Raw genomic sequence first — 23,917 nt, 5'->3', positions numbered from 1 at the left:
TACTTCTAGAGCTGATTTTTCTAGTATTTGAGGGAGGTATCCTTTTTCTTTAAACTTCTCCGTTAGGATCTGGGATTGGGATTGGAAATCTGTAATGGCATCACAATTGCGACGGATCCGCATGTACTGTCCTTTAGGAATGGTACTCAACCATTTGGGATGGTGACAACTGTTAACTGGTACAAACGCATTCCTGTCTGTACTTTTGAAATACGTGCGCGTACTGACTTTATCTCCATTTTTAGTTAGAATTAGGTCCAAATAATTGATGGATGCCAGACTAGACGTAGCTGTAAATTTGAATCCATATTGGTTGCTATTCAATCCGTTTAAAAATGTTTCCAAAGTAGCCCAAGACCCCTCCCACATGAGAATAATATCATCTATTTATCTCATGTAGTAGATGAGGGGTGCCTGGTTATCTTGATAGATGGTTTCCGCCTCCCATTTGTTCAATACCAGGTTTGCAACACTGGGGGCATAACGGGCCCCCATTGCAACTCCCTTGATTTGATTGTAGAACGATCCCAGTGCCCAGAAGTAATTATTCCCCATTGCCTGTTGTAGTCCATCTACAAGATATTTGACTTGGACCTCCGGTAGCCTAGAGTCAGTCTTTAGTGCCAAAGTGACTGCTTCTATGGCATCCTCCTGCTGGATATTAGTGTACAAAGACTCTACGTCTACTGTAACCAACCAAGTGGATTCTGTGACTGTTAAGGAGGATAAAGATTTAATGAGTTCCCGGCTATCTTTCAAGTATGATTTGCCTTTTGTGACCAGGGGCTGAAGAAATGTATCCAGGTATTCCCCAATCCGGGAATATAGGGATCCGATCCCACTTACTATAGGCCTCCCTGGTGGGTTCATCTTGTCTTTGTGCACCTTAGGAACTATATAAAGGACAGGAGTCCTAGGTGTGTTAGGAACTAAATACCGTGCCTCCTTTGTAGTCAAGATGGACTTTGCTGTACCCTCTGATGTCCACAGTAGGAGTTGCTCCTTCAGTTTGCCCAGAGGGTCTCCTCGAAGTGGTTTGTATGTGGCTGCATCTTCCAATAATCTTTGGATTTCCCTATAGCAACTCTCTTTGGTGAGAACCACTACCCCCCCCCCCCTTTGTCAGCGGGGCGAATGATGATATTTTTGTTTTCCTCTAACTTTTTGATTCCTTCCGTTATTAGACTATTTCTGTTGACCTCCAAATCTTTGATATCTCCTTGGATCATATTTTTAAAAACTTCCACGTGATGGTGGGTTCCCTTTTTGGGAACAACCAACCTAGTAGATTTTTAGTAAGTGTATTTGTGGTATCTCGCGCCAATAAAAATGAAATAAAATTTAAATAAATAAACTGAAATAAAAGCTGCTACCCAAAATAGGGGAAGACCAGCTCAACAACAAAGCCATCCACAATCGGGGGGGGGGGGGGGCAATGCAGGGGATGGAAAGAACCTTACAAAACCCCTACTACCCCTGTCCACTCCCAGAAAACAGACCCCGAAAAAGAGGGAGACGAGGGGGAGCCAGGACGAAAAAGACCTTGAGACAATTGAGTGAGGGTATATTTAATTTGGCAGGAGTCGAGTTCTCCAGTGCAGAATTGGAAGTTCTGTCAAAGGGCATGAAATTCTGCCCAGACAAAAATATCAATACATTTGAAATTTTCATAGAGGTTGAAAAATATATAAGGAAACTTAATATTAAACATTTTTCGCAACAGAGTACTAATACACCCATTGTTGATGAAGACCCTTTTGTCCATACAGGATTGAGGAACAATTCTGTTTTCAATCGCAAAAATGGAACCCACCATCACGTGGAAGTTTTTTAAAAATATGATCCATGGAGATATCAAAGATTTGGAGGTCAAACATGCCAACAGAAATAGTCTAATAACGGAAGGAATCAAAAAGTTAGAGGAAAACAAATATCATCATTCGCCCTGCTGACAAAGGGGGGGGGGGGGTAGTGGTTCTCACCAAAGAGTTACTATAATTACTGATTTAAAAAAAAAAGAGTTACTATAGGGAAATCCAAAGATTATTGAAAGATGCAGCCACATACAAACCACATCGAGGAGACCCTCTGGGCAAACTGAAGGAGCAACTCCTACTGTGAACATCAGAGGGTACAGAAAAGTCCATCTTGACTACAAAGGAGGCACGTTATTTAGTTCCTAACACACCTAGGACTCCTGTCCTTTATATAGTTCCTAAGGTGCACAAAGACAAGATGAACCCACCAGGGAGGCCTATAATAAGTGGGATCGGATCCCTATATTCCCGGATTGGGGAATACCTGGATACATTTCTTCAGCCCCTGGTCACAAAAGGCAAATCATACGTGAAAGATAGCCGGGAACTCATTAAATCTTTATCCTCCTTAACAGTCACAGAATCCACTTGGTTGGTTACAGTAGACGTAGAGTCTTTGTACACTAATATCCAGCAGGAGGATGCCATAGAAGCAGTCACTTTGGCACTAAAGACTGACTCTAGGCTACCGGAGGTCCAAGTCAAATATCTTGTAGATGGACTACAACAGGCAATGGGGAATAATTACTTCTGGGCACTGGGATCGTTCTACAATCAAATCAAGGGAGTTGCAATGGGGGCCCGTTATGCCCCCAGTGTTGCAAACCTGGTATTGAACAAATGGGAGGTGGAAACCATCTATCAAGATAACCAGGCACCCCTCATCTACTACATGAGATAAATAGATGATATTATTCTCATGTGGGAGGGGTCTTGGGCTACTTTGGAAACATTTTTAAACGGATTGAATAGCAACCAATATGGACTCAAATTTACAGCTACGTCTAGTCTGGCATCCATCAATTATTTGGACCGAATTCTAACTAAAAATGTAGATAAAGTCAGTACGCGCACGTATTTCAAAAGTACAGACAGGAATGCGTTTATACCAGTTAACAGTTGTCACCATCCCAAATGGTTGAGTACCATTCCTAAAGGACAGTACATGCGGATCCGTTGCAATTGTGATGCTAACGGAGAAGTTTAAAGAAAAAGGATACCTCCCTCAAATACTAGAAAAATCATTTCTAGAAGTATCGAATATGGATCGGGACCAACTTCTGACCACCAAGAAAAAGGCCCCATTTTCAGGAGACTTGGCTTTCTTTTCAGGTTTCCATCGCCAATACCAAAGTATTGAAAAAATCTTTAAGAAACATTGGCCCATCCTGCTCAAAGACAATGATTTGGCCGCAATTTTACCCCCCAAACCCAAATTTGTGTATAGGAGAGCACCGGGTTTACGGAATATGATTGCTCCAAACGTACCGGATCCTCCACCTCCAACTTTTCTTGATGGATCAGGCTTCCATCACTGCACCAGGTGCAAATCATGTAAAAGTACCATCAGAACTAGCAGAAAAATAACCAAATTTAAATCCAACATTGCACAAAAAGAATATACGGTTAAACCTCTTATAACTTGTGACTCTCACCATGTCACTTATTTACTAGAGTGCCCGTGTTCTTTACAATATGTGGGTCGCACCACCAGAAAACAGAGTAAGAATCAACGAACACGTGGCTAATATTAAAAATGGTTTCCCTAATCATAGCGTGTCACGGCACTTTGAGCAATACCACGATAAAGATCCCAGTAAGCTTTCATTTGTTGGTATAGATAGGATAACCAGTCACTGGAGAGGCACCAACATGACACAGGCTGTCTCCCAGAACGAGACCACGTGGATCCATCGTTTGGGGACAATGCATCCGCATGGCCTCAACATCGAACTGGACCTGAACTGCTTTCTTACCAACTACTGATATAGGGTATTGAGTATATAAAATCATTTATTTTATTCATTTTAAACATAATAATTTTATATTTCATTTAATATTAAAAAATATTTTTTAATATAGATTATGCAATGTAATCAATTAATTATTATTCCGACTACTATTGAGTACTGTTAATCTGGGTTAACACTAGGCATGACATTCATGACCAATCCCTTTTAGCACCAAAGGGTTAACCTAGATATGGCATAATAATTTTAGTCCGTTTGTATGTTTTCTATGCATTTTTAGGTTCTCTGGTTTTAAATTTATGTCCCTATCCAGAAGCCTTTTTGTACACTTCCAGAACCCTGACTGTATAGTTATTTGATGCAGTCTATCGCTACAGGAACTGTATTACATTATACAAGGTTAATACAATTTAAGGGGTGTGACGGTAATGCCGCCGAATATATTATTACTGCAGCGTCGAATCCGCTACTGAGGCTGGTATCAGCTGTTCCGCGCCCATACCAATTGACGGACATATAAATACACCAAACACAGCGTGGTTAGGCACGCCTCCTGAGGACGTTCACAACTAAACGTACGTCGGGGCGGCACCTAACCACGCATACTTCCTGCCTCGCTGGTTCCCAACATCTCGGACGTGGAACGCACGCTCGAGACACGAGCTGAGCATACAGCGCCCAGGATCTTATACTTGACCCAAAGCAACTGAGCCTCAGTGTCGGGTTTGAGGCACCTCAACAAGTAAGCGGCCACTTGGCTCCCTCTGTATATATTTTTCAAACTATAATTAAACAAGTTACACTATGTTTGGCAATATTTTATCTTGCATGCATTTATCGGGATACCATTGATTGCAACTACTACTACAGCCAGGACGTATCTAACACTACAGGTGATCCTGTTATTGGCGTTAAATGTCCTCCTTTTTGGTATCAAAATAGGGGGCATTTTCATCTGGTAAGGAGCCAATTTATCCATTCACTTTTGGGTGTTTGTCAGCAATATGGTGAAGGTGGACCATTAACCTGATTGGAAGCACACAACTTTCTTCAATTGAGGACCACTCTTAGGAATTTTTTTCCAACCTTCTATGCTTGAACTGGACTTCTTTACATTAGTTATGTTTTTTTCACGTTTTGGCACATTCATGTTTGAGCATTATTGTTAACAGCAATACTGCATTCTAGGACTTTTCTACTAGATCATCTAGTTTAATAGGTGTCGTAGTATCATATATTTATTCATTTATATTTAAGTATGTATCACTACTAATCGTTTAGTGCACGCATCTACACATTTTTCAGTGCTACATTGGGTTTGTAAAATAATTGCTCCAACAGTTGTCTCCTTCCCACCAAGCTTTATGCTGATGGCCTTGTAGCCAATTCCAGCCTTGTGCAGGTCTACAATCTCGTCTCTGACATCCTTTGACAGTTCTTTGGTCTTGCGCATGATGGTGAGGTTTGAATGGAAGAAAGTGTGTGTGTGTGTGTGTGTTAAGCTTTGGAGCAACTGCACTTGTAAAGTGCACAGTCTATTTGTCTGTTGTAAATCATCCCCCGTCCTGCTTGTAAAACACTGGTAAAAGAGTTTAACTGTAATGGCCTGTATTAATCCAAAAAGCAAGCCTTCTATGCATGTCCTTGTATTTGCTTATCTAAGCTTAAAGTGAGTGATCCAAGAAGCTGAGTAAAGTAGTGTGAAAAAGCGGATCGTTTTATAATTTGGTAGCAGGGAACCATGAGATCACTTAATCCTGTTACATGCCAACCTGCAATATCGCTTGACATGAGTGGGAAGTAACAGGATTACAACCAGTCTATTTAGTATTTTTTGTTTTTCTTATATAGTGGTAGTATTGCATCTTTTATGTAATCCCTTTTGTAATTTATAAAATATATAAATCCACAGTTGTGCTCATAAGTTTACATACCCTGGCAGGATTTATGATTTCTTCGCCATTTTTCATGAATAACACAAACTTTTCTTTCACTCATGGTTAGTGTTTGGCTGAAGCCATTTATTATCAATCAACTGTTTTACTCTTTAACCACTTAAGCCCTGGACCTTTAGGCAGCTAAATGCCCAGGCCAGGTTTTGCGATTCGGCACTGCGTCGCTTTAACAGACAATTGCGCGGTCGTGCGACGTGGCTTCCAAACAAAATTGACGTCCCTTTTTTCCCACAAATTGAGCTTTCTTTTGGTAGTATTTGATCACCTCTGCGGTTTTTATTTTTTGCGCTAAAAACAAAAATAGAGCGACAATTTTGAAAAAAACCAATATTTTTTTTACTTTTTGCTATAATAAATATCCCCCAAAAACATATCTACATTTTTTTTTTTCCAGTTTAGGCTGATACATATTCTTCTACCTATTTTTGGTAAAAAAAATCGCAATAAGTGTTTATCGATTTTGGTTTGCGCAACATTTATAGCGTTTACAAAATAGGGGATAGTTATATTGCATTTTTATTTATTTATTTTTTTACTACTAATGGCGGCGATCAGCTTTTTTTTTTTTTTTTTTTTCCGTGACTGCGACATTATGGCGGACACTTCGGACAATTTTGACACATTTTTGGGACCATTGTCATTTTCACAGCAAAAAATGCATTTAAATTGCAATGTTTATTGTGAAAATGACATTTGCAGTTTGGGAGTTAACCACAGGGGGTGCTGAAGGAGTTCTGTTTCACCTAGTGTGTGTTTACAACTGTAGGGGGGTGTAGGTCTGACGTCATCGATCGAGTCTCCCTATAAAAGGGATCACACGATCGATGCAGCCGCCACAGTGAAGCACCGGAAAGCCGTGTTTACATACGGCTCTCCCCGTTCTTCAGCTCCGGGGAGCGATCGCGAACTAATAGCCGCGCCCTCATCCCGGATCGCTCCCTGAGGCTTACCGACCGCCGCATGTACCGGGGGGGGGGGGGGGGGGGTCCCGGTACATGCGGACAGGCCCCGGAAAGGCAGCATCGTGCGGTCACGTAGTTCTGCCTGTCCGTGCCATTTTGCCGACGTATATGTACATGCGGCGGTCGTTAAGCGGTTAAATCATGATCACAACAAACTACCCAAATTACCCTGATAAAGTTTTTACATACCCCAGTTCTTAATACTGTGTATTTCCCCCTTTTAAAGCGGAGTTCCACCCAAAATTGGAACTTCCGCTTATCCCACTCCTCACCCCCTTACATGCCACATTTGGCATGTCATTTTTTTTTGGGGGGGGAGTGGGGGCTTCAGGAGGTGTGGGACTTCCTGTCCCACTTCCTCCTTCCGGGTAGGCGATTAAGCTTAATCGCCTACAGGAAGGGGCTGCTGTAGGCGATCGCCTAGGACACGTCACAGGTCCTAGGCGATCTCCTGTCCAATCAGACGGCGCAGCGCCGTGCCGCTCGCGCATGCGCAGTGGGTGCCCGGCCGTGAAGCCGAAAGCTGTCACGGCTGGGTGCCCACAGTTGAAATGAAGACGCCGGCCATGGAGAAGGGGGGGGGGAGCGGAGCCCCGGCCGGCGCGTTGCTGGAACGCTGGAGCAGGTAAGTGTCTGTTTATTAAAAGCCAGCAGCTACACTTTTTTTGTAGCTGCTGACTTTTAATAAACTTAAAAAATGGGTGGAAAACCCCTTTAACATCAGTTACAGCTTGAACAATTTTGTGTTGTTTTTGGATGAGGCTCTTTATTTTCTCAGATGATAAAGCTGTCCATTCCGTTTGGCAAAAAGCCTCCAGTTCCTGTAAATTCTTGGGCTGTCTTGCATGAACTGCGTGTTTGAGATCTCCATAGAGTGGCTCAATGAGACCGAGATGGCCACTCCAGAACCTTTATTTTATTCTGCTGTAGCCAATGACAGGTTGACTTGGCCTTGTGTTTTGGATTATTGTCATGTTGGAATGTCCAAGTACGTCTCATGTGCAGCTTCCTGGCTGATGCATGAAATTATTCCTGCAGTATTTTTTGATAATGTACTGCACTCGTCTTGCCATCAATTTTGACCAAATACCCTGTGCCTTTGTAGCTCACACATCCCCAAAACATCAGCGATCCACCTCCGTGTTTCACAGTAGGAATAGTGTACCTTTCATCGTATTCCTTGTTGATTCCTCTCCAAAAGTAGGATTCATGGTTGTGGCCAAAAAGCTAAATTTTAGTCTCCTCACTCCAATTGACTTTGTGCCAGAAGGTTTGAGGCTTGTCTCTGTGCTGTTTGGCGTATTGTAAGACTGTGCATCCCAAACAATGTTTACTGGCAGTTGTGGCTAAAATTTTAGTTGGTCTACCTAAATGTGGTCCCAAAAATGTGTCAAGTGTCCGATGTGTCCACTGCAATATTGCAGTCATGATAAAAATCGCTGATCGCCGTCATTACTAGTAAAAAAAAAAAAATGCTTTAAATCTGTCCCCTATTTTGTAGACCCTATAATTTTTGCACAGACCAATCAATATACGCTTATTGCGATTTTTTTATTTTATTTTTATGTTTTTTTTTTTGTTTTTTGTTTAAAAAAGTGTGTGTATGTATGTATGTATGTATGTATGAGATATATATATATATATATATATATATATATATATATATATATATATATATATATATATATATATATTATAATGTGTGTAAAAGAATACATATCGGCCTAAACCATGGGTGCTCAACCTGTGGCCCTCTAGCTGTTGCAAAACTACAATTCCCATCATGCCTCTGACTTTGGGAGTCATGCTTGTAACTGTCAGCAGCTTGCAATGCCTAATGGGACTAGTAGTTCCGCAACAGCTGGAGGGCCACAGGTTGAGAACACATGGCCTAAACTGAGGAAAAATTGGTTTAAAGAAAAGAAAAGAAAAAAATGGATATTTATTATAGTAAAAAATTGTGGTGTTTTTTTTTTCAAACTTGTCCTTTTTTTGTTTTAAAGCGCAAGAAATAAAAACCGCAGCGGTGATCAAATACCACCAAAAGAAAGCTTTTTTTGTGGTAAAAAAAAAATGATGATTTCATTTGGGTACAGTGTTGCATAACCGCGCAATTGTCATTCAAAGTGTGACAGCGCTGAAAAATGGCTTGGGCAGGAAGGGGGTTTTAAGCAGAGACCCTAGAGAATAAAATGTCAAATTGTTGCAATATTTGAGGTCGCACAGTATTTACGCTGCGGTCTTTCAAGCACAATGTTTTATGGAAAAAATACACTTTAATAAAAAATGAAACTGTAAAGTTAGCCCAATTTTTTTTTTTTTTTTTTTTGTGAACGGTGTTGCGCCGCGAGAATCTTAATCTTTATTCTAAGCAAAAAGAAAATTGTGATTCTCATTTTAGCCAGAATCGTGCAGCTCTAAAGTGTGTGTGTTGTGTGTGTTGTGTTGTGTGTGTGTGTGTGTGTGTGTGTGTGTGTGTATATGTGTATATATATATATATACTCATACATTAAAATAATGCACAAGGCATGCATGTGTGTTTTTTTTTTTTTTTTTATTGTACATACTGGGCCTCTGCTTCCTGCTTTGCAGTGGTAAAAAAGGTGATACCATACAGCTCTTTTTGACAGCGCACATCTATGAGTACACCAACAGGTTGAAAATGCATTCAAGTTTGAATATTAAATAGTTAAACATTTGTGCACATCAAGGAAAAAAAATAGGGATGTGCTAACTCAAGCCCATGTAAAATAAGCCAAAGCTACAGAAAATCTGGGAACTAACTTGCAATCTTTACACATGATATCATTTATCCTTCCTGTTATTTTCACTGCTCCCTGTCAAAAAAACAAGAGGTCACACAATGTTTTTGCTGCACATATAGATGAAGCGCTTATATGTTGTCATTTACACGATTATGTCCAAGCAGTCACCAACATTTGTTTTTGTATCAGCTTTTCATTGATGCCATCAGTCAAGGAGCCGTACATTATATTGTGTACACACAGTGCCATGTGCATTATATATCCAGTATCAATTTCTTCTTCCAACAGTTTTCTTAGCCTTAGGGGATGACCATTTTGATTATGGACAGAAATGGCTAAGTTGTCCAGGGAATGAGTGTCTGCGATCAGTCATGATGGTTGTTTTTACTGAACCACATTTGAAACCGCCTCAGTGAAATAGAGTCTCTGTAATTGGAGGTTGGCCTTCTATTTGCTCAGTGAAACAGAGAAAAGACTAGCAAGAAAAAACTGTTCTGGGGGAAAGGGTGGTAGCTCTTGCTTGTATAGTGGGCATCATTAGATGCTAGATACGAAGTCTTCCCAGACATCCTTTTTTTTTATTTTTTTTTTTAATAGTGCTGCCAGAGGTTTTCATGAAAGATGCCCACCAATGGCATGGGCTAGTACACACCACTGCTCATTTACGTTGATGCAACCTGATCTCTACAACTTGGGCTAAGGGGGTCGTTGCAACTCTCCTAGCCCCAAAGGTTGCAACATTTTTCATTCATTTCATTTTGAAAAACATGTCTAGATTTAAAAGAACCCTAACACTGAGAACCGAGCGATCGAATGCCGCCAATCCCTTGGTTCCCACAGCTCAGTTTGCAGAGAGCTACTGTCAGTCAGCGGCTCTCTGCTCTGCCCCCACCACGCTCACTAGAGTGAAGGGGGCGGAAGCGGCCGGCTCAGGCTCTCAGGGGCTCGCTGAGAGGCTGAGCCAATTGCTGATCCATGGATCTGGGCGGATCATGACTCGTGATGACGCCCAAGCCTGTACCGACTGACGCCAGCAGAAACTTCAGGTTCACAGGAGTCCAAAACAAACTGCACGCTTGTGATTCACAGGAGAAGTACAGCCAAATGAGCTTGTTGTGTTCACTGAGAAACGCATCTAAGGCCTCAATTACACTGGCACTCCTGTTTCGTTTTTGTAAATGTAGAAGTCACCTGCGAAGTGTAAATCTTGACAAGTGGGTCCTGTTCCCTATTTACAGGACAGGGAACATGACACACTTGTCAAGATTTAAGGAGCTGTGTCCGTCCATGGACTCGGAGAAAAGGATTTTACGGTGAGTACAAAAAACTCTATTTTTTTATACTCAACTTTTTTCTTGCATTTGGATGTTCCCAGGTGTTTAGCCATCTTTAGGCTTAAAAACGTCTGTTCTCTGTGGAGTAAAAAAAATGCTCATATAGATTATTTTTTTTTGTACAAAGTTTAGAAGAGTTTTATGCTTTTTCTGCCTCCAAGCTCCAATCAAATGCAAACCAGAAGGTGTGTGTGTGTGTGTGTGTGTGTGTGTGTGTGTGTGTGTGTGTGTTTCCTTTCCTAAGTGTTAAACTTAAAATATGTCTTGTAAATGTGCATGGACAGAAGAAACTCAATGCTATCCTATACAGGCAGAACACAAAACTCCTGAAGAAGCAATGTTGTTTTTTTTTTTTTTTTTTTTTTTTTTAAGCCAGTGTGCATGGAGCCTTAGTTTTTGAATTGCACAGATTCCTGTTTTCTCTAAATGCACAGTGTGATTTTCTACATTGAAAAATCATTATATGCTAAATGCATATAAACCCAGGTTTAACTGTGCCAATATGAATGAGCCCTAACAGTATTTTGAAGTTTTGTATTTACTCTTTACCACCTTAACAGCAAAGAACCCCTTACGCACTTTAAAGTGGACCTAAACCATCCTATCCTTTACAGCAGTGGTCATCAACCCTGTCCTCAGGGCCCACTAATGGGCCAGGTTTTGCTTATTTCCTTGGGAAGATACAAACTAGAATACTGCAATCACTGAGCAGAAAATTGTATCATCTGTGATGTATTTCAGTTATCTTGCAAACCTGGCCTGTTAGTGGGTCCTGAGGACAGGGTTGATGACCACTGCATTACAGCCAAGGAAGCTACTAAAGGTGGCCATACACAGTTCGAATTTCGAAAGCATTTTCTATTTCGCACCGTTAGTGAGCAGCAGCAACAGCTGATTTTCATGCAACAAACCAATTTGAGAAATGCGACATGTTGAATTTTTTTTGAAAAACAAACGATTTTCTGATCAATGATGGGTAAATCATGCGAGACATGTAATAGAAAAAAATGCTCATGTGCAAGAAAACAATATTCCCGGAGAGAAACGAATATTCCCGGCAACATGAAGGTTTGGTCGGCCGAATTTCGAAAATCAATGGTGGCATCATCGGATCACAAAAAAAACTGACTTTCTGATTTTGAAAAGAAAATTAGTTCAAAATTCGACCGTGTATGGCCTGCTTAAATCTAGAAATACATTTCTAATGTCTTCACACGTCGTCATCTAGTATTGCAGGACTGTGCTCTAACTTGCCTATTACCTTCTGCTCTTCCCTTTTGTGTGAATGCCCTAGAACAAGTAATGACACAAATTTCCAGAATGGCTCTAATCTCGATTCACATGAACGGAATCTTGTGGCTCAAAACCCGGTCAGCAGAAGCTGCCTGTAAAAGATGCCTTACATGTATGATCTTTGAAAGAGCATGTCTTCTTGGTGAGTCGCTTAACAAATTCATGATGTCACAAGTTGAAATATTATTCTTCCACAGTGGAAAAATTCCAAAACCCTCTTCATCTTTCTCGGCTCTCTCCTCTCTTGCTCCCTCCTCACTGGACAGAGTCAGCAGAGGAAGCCATTGCTGTTATTTACTGCCAGTGAGCAGGGAGTGGAGCCAGGCCATGCTCTGTGTGTTAATGGAGCCCACACAAGTGTCCCCATAGCAAGTGGCTTGCTATGGGGCACTTGACAGGGGGAGGAGCCAGGGGCGCCAGTGGGTGACCCTAGAAAAGGAGTATCAGGGCTGATATGTGCTAAACTTGCTGCTGCTGGACATCTGTAACAGATATGGAATAGGGCATTAGGTGGCTCTAATTTAACACCACATTGCTGTTATGTTGCGGAGACGATTTTGTTACAGATCAGTCATGTCTCTGCGTAGAATGTAAAAGTTCCTGGTGCACTTCCTGAGCCGCTTCATTATTGTACAAACCTAGTATTTTCAGTGACGGAGTGGGATTATACCATCTTCTTTGGCAGCCTGTGCTCATTAATCAATAAAGCTTTATTTATTCATTTATAAGTTGGATGGTTCATCACACTGGCACTGATGACAACCTTTGAACTCGCAGGCCCATTTGTGCTACGTCCATGCATGCTATATTGGCTGGTCCTTTCAATAGAACACTTGCAGATTACATTCAAATTTCCTTCTTCTTGAGGGATGCCACAGATTTGGTATATGCATAGCTACATTGGTCCAAGCTGGCCAAAAAAAGAAGTGGGGTTTTTATTCCTCCTTTTTATTGTTTAAACTTAATGCAGGGAATGCATTTAGGGTAAAAAAAACAAACCGCTTTCACACAAATTGCCAGATTCCTTCCCGCTATCCTTGTTTTATCAGTTTACACAAAAAGTCGAATATATATATATATATATATATATATATATATATATATATATATATATATATATATATATATATAATACTGAACTGCTGCAACATGCAATATGCACTTACCCAAATCTGGTGCTGCAGAGATCCTGCTCTTCTGCTTTGAAATCCAGTCATTATTTTCCGTTGCTAGACTTGGTGCAGATTAAATGGTAAGGCAGAAAAAGCCAATTTTTCTCTATGGCTGAGACACCTGATTTAGGTTGGAAATCATTTGGCTTGTGTCATAGGTTTAAATAAAATAACCCCAGTAAAAAAAAGTGGGTGCCTATCCTATCAAAAATGTGATACTCTCTTCCAAATGAAACTTTTTGCCTCAAAAAGAGTGTGTAACTGCCCATTTTAAGTGCATTACCACTTAATATAAACTATTAACAACATTGCAAATAAGGTTCGGTGTGATCGCCCTAGTGTGAAAAAGTGTGCCTAACGCGTAGATATTTCTCCACTTGTTATTTTTACAGTGCTTTCCACCACATGTGTCACTCCATTGCACTCACCACAATATTATGGCCCCTAGTTAAGATCATAAGCGCTTAATCCAAATGCTCTTTAGATGGTAATGTATCCATAGACCTGCTTCCCCAAGAATGCTGTTTGTAGTTCTCAATGGATTAGGTAATGCACACCAGGAAACATACAAATTCTCATAGTGCAGTATTTATTTAAGAGCAAAATTATTCACAACATTTTAAATTATGCACTCGCGTTTTCAGGTGCTCAGTTCTTCAGCGCCAATACTCAGCCTGTTTTTGTATATTCTCACCACCGTCCCGCTTGTGGGAGTCCACATGCATTTCAAGCCCTGGAAATGATGGCAATGGAGGATGCGGATATGGTGGTCACATTGCTGCCTCCTACATGTTTCGCTGACCCAGCATCTTCAGGATCTGAAAATTGTCGGGTGTTTTGTCTACACTACATCTGTTTTTCATAAGATGGTTCACAACATATCAATAGTGTATAGACGACCTGAACATTATTGAAGTGGATAATGGCGGTTTTAGAAATGTTCTGGGACATGTGCGCCTGTGGTTGTGTTTTGGTAATTGTCATTTTCCTGTAGGAGATTATGATCAGAATTAGTGTATATTAGTTCTTTGAGTCTTTAGTTTAGTATTTGTAATCTATGTTTGTGTAATTTTTAACATATCAATGGTTTGTGGTCATTCTGCTATGTTAATGTGGGAAACTTTATTCTGCTGGCTTAAAGCTGTAATAGTTGACATTGATTTTTTTTTTTTTTTTTCCCCTGGTTTTCTTCCTATTCATGATCATTCATCTGTGCACATTTTAATTGCAGTATTTGTGAATGCAGTGCCAAGACCCCCTTCTCTCTCTGCATGTACTCTACAATAAGACCTTCAAATTGTGGATATTATATAAGGGTATTATATATCCTGTAATTATAATTTTGTTTATATAAAAATGGAAATGCTGATTACATGTTTTATAAATGCTGCACAAATATACTGTATAATATATTGCTGCTTGTGCTATCCTTAAAGAGCGTGAAACTGAGAATAAAGGTTTGCACTGTATCAGGGCTTTAGTGTACATGGACTACTGTTTGTACATAGTGAAGCTGGGGGGTTGTAATGGAAGTGCATACATACATACATACATACGCTTTTTAGTATGCACTCCTTATGCCCACAGAGGGCATCCGATGCAGAGGGCTGAAAACGGTGTGCTGAGATACATAACAAAGCACACACGCAATCAACTCAATGAAGTGTTTTTGCTTTTAGTTTATGCTTGATGCTTCATACTTTTTTTTTTTTCCCATAACAAGGCCTGATGAGCGAGCTTTGGATAGATGGTTGGCATGTAACCTGAAAGTCAAAATGTTGCTTGCTATGCCTCTGTAGCCAGTACAGCTTTGTTGTACCCAAAGTTTCTGCTGGTTAATCAGAAATGGCCATTTAAAAAAAAAAACAATATATACATTTTCTTTTATTAGTGATTAAAGTAAAATATAGTAGGTGGTCCAGATGTATGGGAATTTTATTTTATTTATTTTTAATCACACTTACCCAGGTGGATGCAGCATTGGTCTGATGCTGCATCTGTCCCCCGCCGGCTCGAACACTGAGAACCAAGCTATCTGCTGAAAGCAGGTCACAGGAGTGCAGAACGAAAGCCGGCCAAAGATGGATGTTGAACTGGATGAATTTTGATCCAAGTATGGGCAGGTTTGTTGTACTGAAGTTGATCAACTTCTGTACACCCAGCCTGTTGGAAAATTGTTTGCTCTATTTGTGCTGCTGTTCTGACAAGAAAGGACCCCTGTCGAATAATGCCAGCCCTGTACTGCGCAGGCATGGCTCTTGCGCAGTACGGAGGACAAAGGAGCCGCCAAAAGGCTCTGAACATGAACAGCTGTTGATCAGCTGTACACGGCGGCAGCGCAATTGAGAGCACATTGTGCCACACGCTCCTGATGCATGTGCAACTCTGCAAGGGGTGGGTGTATTATTCATTGATCTCTCTCTCTCTCTCTCTCTCTCTCTCTCTCTCTCTCTCTCTCTCTCTCTCTCTCTCTCTCTCTCTCTCTCTCTCTCTCTCTCTCTCTCTCTCTCTCTCTCTCTCTCTCTCTCTCTCTCTCTCTCTCTCTCTCTCTCTGTCTGTATATTGCGCACTTTTTTGCTCTGAAAATCAGGGAAAATCGTGGGTGCGCGATATACGCCGATACCTGCTCGCTGTGTTTGTACCACTGCGCCGACATATACTGAGCGCAGTACACTCGGGTATAGTCGGGCAGGCTCGGCTCCTCTCGCGGTCACGTCCTGTAGGCGAGAGGAGCCGAGCCTGCCCGAGTGTACTGCGCTCGGTATATGTCGGCGCAGTGGTTCAAACACAGCGCGGGGATCGAGTGGGGAGGACACCATGGTGGCCGCAGAAGGACGCCGGACCGGACAAGGCCGCCGATGGATGACGGGCAAGACACCGACGAGGGGCATCCAAACTAAGTTTTTTTTTTTTTTTTTTCAGGAATTTTCCTTCAAGTTCGGGGGTGCTCGCTATACGCCGGGGCGCGTTATAGCAAGATAAATAGTGTGTGTGTGTGTGTGTGTGTGTGTGTATATATATATATGTGTGTGTGTGTGTGTGTGTGTGTATATATATATATATATATATATATATATATATATATATATATATATATATATATATATAGCATGGTCGCACTTGATTCTCCCCCGTCTCATCATGTTTTTTTAAGTACAAAGAGACCTGTAAAATCTAAAAAAAAAACATTCCCTGTTCCCCAAATAGAATGGGCAATCTGTGATGATTATGTGTTCACTACTTTGAAAATCATTGTTGCACTCTATCCAGTGAAAATAATTCATAAAGTGGTCTGTTCTGATAGTTGATCCTGCCATGTCAATCTTAAACAAAAATCTCTGTACCAATAAAAGATGTTCCTTCATTCAAATATTCTGCAGATGGGAAGTTTGAGGTGCTTCTAAAGCCGGTTTTTTACTCTTGAAGCCTCTGCTCTATAACCAGCTATTGCTGTGATTTCTGTCTGTCAAAATGCAGCTAACTAACTGGACTAGGGCAATAAGCAACCAACACAATCCTGTACTCGAGGACTGTGCTGTAACTGAACAATTACTTTCTCTTTTGTGTGGATGCCCTAAAACAAGAATTGAGATGCTTCAAAGCACATGGCCAACACAAATCATTTCATAAACGGACAGCAGCTTGTGATCCACGATGCAACGTATCACATAGTTTCCAAAAAACATTTGAATTCTGTTATCAACACTTTCTGCTGACACCACTGATTTGTGGAAGGGAGTTCCACATCCTTACTGGTCTAACCGTAAAAATCCCTACGCAGTTTAGGGTTAAACTGCTTCTTGTCCAACTTCATTGAGTGGCCACTTGTCTTCTTGAAGGACCTGAGCCTGAACAGTTTTGTCCCTATACTGGATTCACCATATTTGTATATTGCAATCATATGCCCTCATCTGGGAGAATATAGTTTGTTTGCAGCTGTTCCTCAAACCCACGTTTTTAAGCTTTGTTGCCCTCCTCTGGACTCTTTGGGTTAGGCACATCCTTCCTGGGGACTGGTGACCAAAACTGAATGGCATACTCAAGATGTGGCAGAGTCAGTTTTATCTCTTGAGTAGATACCCTTTTTAATGCACACATGTTCTGCCTTGCTTGCTGCAGCTTGGCATCGTATGCTAGTTTTAAATCTGTTGTTCATTAGGAGCCCCAGATCTTTACATCCTCCATTCCCTCAGAGGTTCTCCCCCTCGCATGTAACCTGCATTCATGTTTTGTGCCCCCAAGAGCATTATTTTATATATCCCTACATTGAACCTCATTTGCCATGTAGTTGCCTACCCCTCTATTATTGACACCCTCTTGGCACATTTGTATTGGCAAACTTATTAGTTTAATATTTAATTTAAAAAATTACAACCCCCATCTATAAAAGATAAAAGATGGTAAAGGTAATAAATGTAGAAATAGAAAATAACCTCAATAACCACTGTTGGATGAACTTCAATGGAAGGAATGGAAAAGAGGTCCATGTGACCTCTAATGGTAAGTCAGTATAGACTTGTCCCTAAATAATACCGACTAGAAGTTGGTTGTATAATATAAAAAGGTGTATGTGGCCTCTAGTGGTGAAAAAATCAAGCTATTAACGTCTAAACCGCTGGCAACAAAAGTGAGTGCACCCTTAAGTAAAAATTTCAAAATTGGGCCCAATTAGCCATTTTCTCTCCCCGGTGTCATGCGACTCATTAGTGTTACAAGGTCTCGGGTATGAATGGGGAGCCAGGTGTGTTAAATTTAGTGGTATTGTTCTCACTCTCTCATACTAGTCACTGGAAAATCAACATGGCAAAGAACCTGAAAATAAATCAAAGGATCTGAAAAAAAATTGTTGCTCTACGTAAAGATAAATGGATATATATATGTGTAGCGCTTAAACAATCATAATCCTGATGAACAGCATTGGAATAAATAAATATAAATAGATATATCATTCAAACAAATGACCATAAAAAACAAATTTGCATCAACTGTATGTCAACTGACAAGAATATTGGATATATAACAAAGTCCATACATAATGAAGATCCACCAAGTGAATGAGTGAGAAGTATCAGAACATCAAATAAGTGACTTCTTCCATGTGTAGTATTAACCCGCCACCTTAAAGAATGCAGGCTTACCAGAACTATTGGACTTAAGGGGACGTGTTAAACCCCAGACGAAGTGTTGACGTGAAACGCGCCGGGAGGACTCCACTGCCGCCCCACTTGTGTTATATACAAGCGTGTGATATTCCAGCTACATGTAAGTGCAATAGCTGCAATAAATCTTCTTTTTATTTAAACAAGATTACGCTATGTGGCCATTTTTCTTTTCCATCTCTTTATACCATTGACATCCTTTGAGAAACCAGCCCGGGGACTCCACTCTCATCACAGGTCTGGCCATATTCCATTTTCTGCCCAGCAGAGGCTATGATGTCCGTTTAAACCACGATCCTTCCATCGATCGTTTATGACGATGGTCTATACAAGCCTTTTTTGACTTTCGGCGACGTATGTCCCCTTAAGTCCAATAGTTCTGGTAAGCCTGCATTCTTTCTGGTGGCGGGTTAATACTACACATGGAAGAAGTCACTTATTTGATGTTCTGATACTTCTCACTCATTCACTTGGTGGATCTTCATCATGTATGGACTTTGTTATATATCTAATATTCTTGTCGGTTGACGTACAGTTGATGCAAATTTGTTTGAATGATATATCTATTTATATGTATTTATTCCAATGCTTTTCATCATGATTATCATTGTTTAAGCGCTACACATATATATATCCATTTGTCTTTTTGCTTTTTTCAAATCAGCCGTGTTAGCAGCTACATTTCATATTGGCAGCACAGGTTATCCACCCCTTCTTTTTTTTTCTACGTAAAGATAGCCTAGGCTACAAGACGATTACCAAGACCTTAAAACAAAGCTGCAGCGCAGTGGCCAAGACTATACAGTGGCTTAACAGGACAGGTTCTACTCGGTCCTCACCATGGTCGACCAAAGAAGTTGAGTGCACAAGCTCCGCATCATATCCAGAGGTTGTCTTTTGGAAATGGACGTATGAGTGCTGCCAGCATTTCTGCAGAGGTTGAAGAGGGGGAGTGCGTCGGCCTAATCAGTGCTCAGACCATACGCTGCACACTGCATCAAATTGGTCTCCATGGCTGTTGTCCCAGAAGGAAGCCCCTTCTGAAGATGATGCACGAGAGAGCCCACAAACAGTTTGCTGAAGACAAGCAGTCCAAGTACATGGATTACTGGAATGTTCTGTGGCCTGATGAGACCAAGATGAACTTATTTGGTTCAGATGGTATCAAGCGGGTGTGGCGGCAACCAGGTGAGGAGTACAAAGACAAGTGTGTCTTGCCTACAGTCGAGCATAGTGATGGCAGTGTCATGGTCTGGGGCTGCACGAGTGCTACCAGCCCTGTAGAGCTGCAGTTCATTGAGGGAACCATGAATGCCAACATGTACTTTCACATACTGAAGCAGGGCATGATCCCCTCCCTTCGGAGACTGGGCCGCAGGGCAGTATTTTAACATAACGACCCCAAACACACCTCCAAGATGACCACTGCCTTGCTAAAGAAGCTAAGGGTAAAGGTGATGGACTGGCCAAGCATGTCACCAGAGCTAAACCATATTAAGCATCTGTGTGGCATCCTCAAATGGAAGGTGGAGGAGCACAAGGTCTCCAACATCCACCAGCTCCGTGATGTTGTCATGGAGGAGTGGAAGAGAACTCCAGTGGCAACCTGTGAATTCCATGCCCAAGAGGGTTAAGGCAGCGCTGGAAAAAGATGGAGGCCACACAAAATATCGTCACTTTGGCCCCAATGTGGATATTTTCACTTGGGGGTGTACTCCACTTTTGTTTGCCAGTGGTTTAGACATTAATGGCTGCTTGTTGCGTTATTTTGACAGGACGGCAAATTTACACTGTTATACAAGCTGTCACTCACTACCTTACATTGTAGCAAAGTGTAATTTCTTCAGTGTTGTCGCATGAAAAGATATAATAAAATATTTACAACAATATTTACTTTTGTGAGATGCCATACTTGGCTTGTATTTTTGGAAACATTGCTCTGGTTCTGAAGTGGTTAAAACAAAAACGGCTTCCATTATCTCTTTCCAATACATAAGCTGTGCGTTGCAGTATGCTATGAACTCAGGCTTGTAGAAAAAGAAGACCTCTTCCTGACTCCTGACCAGCGAGCATTGTTCACATTGGTGCAGCTCTGTTGACATTCCACACAAATATTGTAGCCAAGAATGAAGAAGAGAATTCTTTTGTTTTTTGACCTTTCAGTCCAGTTCTCTTGTTGTACAAAAGGTACAGTTCCAACAATTGTCTGCATCTGTGAGGAGTGTTGTGTTTCCTATCCAGTATCGGAGAAACATGGGGTACCAAAGTCAAGGTTATTTTAAAATATGATTTTCCTGTTTTATAAAAATATTGATGAAGCATTACCTAAACGTATCTTAATAAACAAAATGGAAATGTCCTGCTCTGTCTTTTTTTTTTTTTTTTTTTTACTTTCATACAGCTTCTCAATTGCACATGAAGTACTGGAAACTGCTTCAAAATTAAAACCTCAGCGTTTGCTGAATAAATCAATGTTTTGTTAGTCCTCTCCTATATCTGTCACCTACAGGGCATGTCCTTGTCGGAAAGCTGTAGGGCTTCTAGTGTTCACTGTCCACCATCATGTTGTAACTGTTTGCATGTTCACAGGACCCAAATGCACAAGGAAAATGGTTTGCAATATAGTCATGAAGCTTTTCATATTGGTGCGTTGTATAGCATGTCAATGCAGTACATTTTATGCGCTTTTGTAAAATGCATATTACATTTTATATAATAAAACCTTGGTTTGAGAGCGTTTTGCAAGATGAGCAAAATGTTTTTAATACATTTTGCCTTGATATACAAGCGATGTCTGTCTTGACATAATAGTAGCGTCATGTCACAACTGAGTATAAAGAAGAGAGGAGCCTCTAAGTGTAGCTATATGGTTACATTTAATAAAGGTACAACATTTAGCAACTTATTGCTACACTTAGAGGTGTCTCTTCTCTCTTATACCCTGTAAAAAAAAAAAAATGCTTTGATACACAAGTGCTTTGGATTACAAGCATGCTTCTGGAACGAATTATGCTCGCAATCCAAGGTTTAACTGTAGTTGATGATGTGCTAAAAAAAAAGAAGCAATGACTGTTTTGTCAGTCACGTGTCCATGATATCAGGAAAGGCACATGGGGGGGGGGGGGAGAGAAAAATGCATGTAAAATGCAACAAAACTCTCAAACACACCTTGCATTGCGCAAATTGTTAAAGTGGTTGTAAAAATATATATATATATATATATATATATATATATATATATATATATATATATATATATATATATATATATATATATATATATATATATATATATATATATATATATATATTCTCCCCTAGTCTTGCTACCTTCAGGCGATCCCTGAAAACTCGCCTCTTTAGGGAAGCCTATCACGTCTCCAACTAATCTTTTACCACTTCCATCAGCTCATTCCCCACAGTTACAACCTTTTGTACCACCTGCCCCACCCTATTAGATTGTAAGCTCTTCTGAGCAAGGCCCTCTTAATCCTCTTGTATTTTATTGTATTTGTATTGCAAAGCGCTGCATAAACTGTTGACGCTCTATAAATCCTGGTGAGGATGTGAGGCAAACTTTAAGTTGAACCAAAATGGAAATTTCAACAAGTTATCTCAAGCACATTAGCAAATCCACTAAGAAATTGCTCAAAAGGAAGACATGGAGGGTTGTAGTCTGACCTATTCAAAGCCCTGATTTGATGTACATTGAAATTTTGTAATGTGGGTGCTTCATGCAAGGAAACCCACAAATATCTTGAAACCTGAAGGATTTTTGCATGCAGGAGGGTTAAAATATTTTATAGTTAGTTAATGTCAGAGAATGGTATATCATTAGTAATTTGGTCTAGAGGGCAGTACCGGCTTATGAGGCCAAGGATCTACTTTGTCCACGGTACAACATCATTGCATCTTCTTTTTTTTTTTCTTTTTTTTAAAGGCACGTATATCACCTATTTCTGTAGTTTGTTTTTGTATATTGTATATTGTATTTTTGTACAGTTGGTGTTTGGAATTTTGTTTTGCCAGCAAGCTCAAATAAAAAAAAAGAAGGTTTTTTTTTTTTTTTTTTCCCTTGGACCCCTTTCACACTGAGGTGGTACAGCGCTAAAAATCGTGCCTAGATACGGCCTGAAAAACTCCTGCCCAGCCTTCTCAGTGTGAAAGCCCTCGGGCTTTCACATTGAGGCGATGCGCTGGCAGGAGAGAAAAAAATCTCCTGCAAGCAGCATCTTTGGAGCGGTAAGAGTGGTATGTATACCGCTCCTTCCCTTTTCAAAACAATGGAATACCGCCGGCAATGCGCCTCTGTAGAGGTGCATTGCGGGCGGTATTAACCCTTTATCGGCCGCTAGCAGGGGGTTAATACCGCACCGCTAGCTGCCGAATCCTGTGGCAATTACGACGGTGTACCGCCACTATTTTTAGCAGCGCTATACCGCCACCGTGCCTCCCGCCCCCAGTGTGAAAGGGGCCTTAATCTAAACTCTGAGCCTAAAATATGCATCTAGACATCCTAATGTGCATGGACACACAGGAGAACATTAGGCTGCTACTACATGCCAAACACTTGTAGAACTAGCATTCTAAGGCCAGGTGTTTGAGGGACAATAAAAATGCCCCTCAAACACCTATGCAAATATTACAATTGACAGCACATAGTGCTGTTCACATTTTATAAAAACATGAAGCGTTGGCGTTACTTCAAAATTGAAGTCTCATGTCGAGTCAGGAGGCATTTGAAGCCTTAAAACACCTTCCATTCTAATCTATGGTCTAACGCTCAGCAAACGCGCTGGCAGGAGTTTGCGGCATGGTCGTGGGGCATTAAAACTGGTTTATTTCTGTCACTTTACATTGTGGAGCAGTTTTAACGCTCCCTAACACTCAAACGATTTAAAACTGTGCAAAGGTTGTTTTTAGGGAGCGTTTTTAATGCATGTAAAATTGCCCCATGCTAAATCTCATTGACGCCTTTCTGTGCTTATACTAATGCCATACAATCACTATAGGAGCGTTTTGTTAGACATTAGACATTTTAGTCGAGTGTGAACAAGCCCTTTTTAGTATGTTTGTTTTATGTTGCCATCAGAACTAGTCATACTCTGTACAAATAAATGTGATGTTTTACATGGGTCTCAAAGATTTAAATCTGAAACCACATGTTCATGTGAGAAGTGAACTTTTCAATGTGTACCGTTATGGGATTTCTTGAGGTACTTCCAAATATTTTTTCAGATTTTTGAATGCTACACTGGCCATTTTGGTTCTAAAATTCTAAAGCTGGTCACACTTACTAATGCTTTTGAAGATTGAGATTTTCTGAATATTTGAGGAATAATCTATTAATAAGAAAAATGTTGCATTATCAATGGTTCCTACAATCCACTGATGAGAGATGAAATGGGAGATTTAAATGGAAAAAAATTCCAGCTTGTTGAAAAAAGTCTGCATATGTTGCTTTCTAGAAAGCATTATCAAAATAAAAA

The 23,917-nt window shown here is 40.6% G+C and overlaps 1 protein-coding gene across 13 annotated transcripts in view; it reads left to right on the top strand.

Annotated features, from left to right (window-relative positions):
• Window positions 1-23,917, top strand: part of EPB41L2 (erythrocyte membrane protein band 4.1 like 2) — a 300,865-nt gene that overhangs the window by 31,442 nt on the left and 245,506 nt on the right. The gene's annotated exons all lie outside the window — the stretch shown is intronic.

Source organism: Rana temporaria, chromosome 4, assembly GCF_905171775.1.
Source record: "Rana temporaria chromosome 4, aRanTem1.1, whole genome shotgun sequence".
In the NCBI taxonomy this organism is placed as follows: Eukaryota; Metazoa; Chordata; class Amphibia; order Anura; family Ranidae; genus Rana; species Rana temporaria.
Note: the sequence above shows the minus strand (reverse complement) of the source record. Positions and strands in the feature narration are given on the sequence as shown.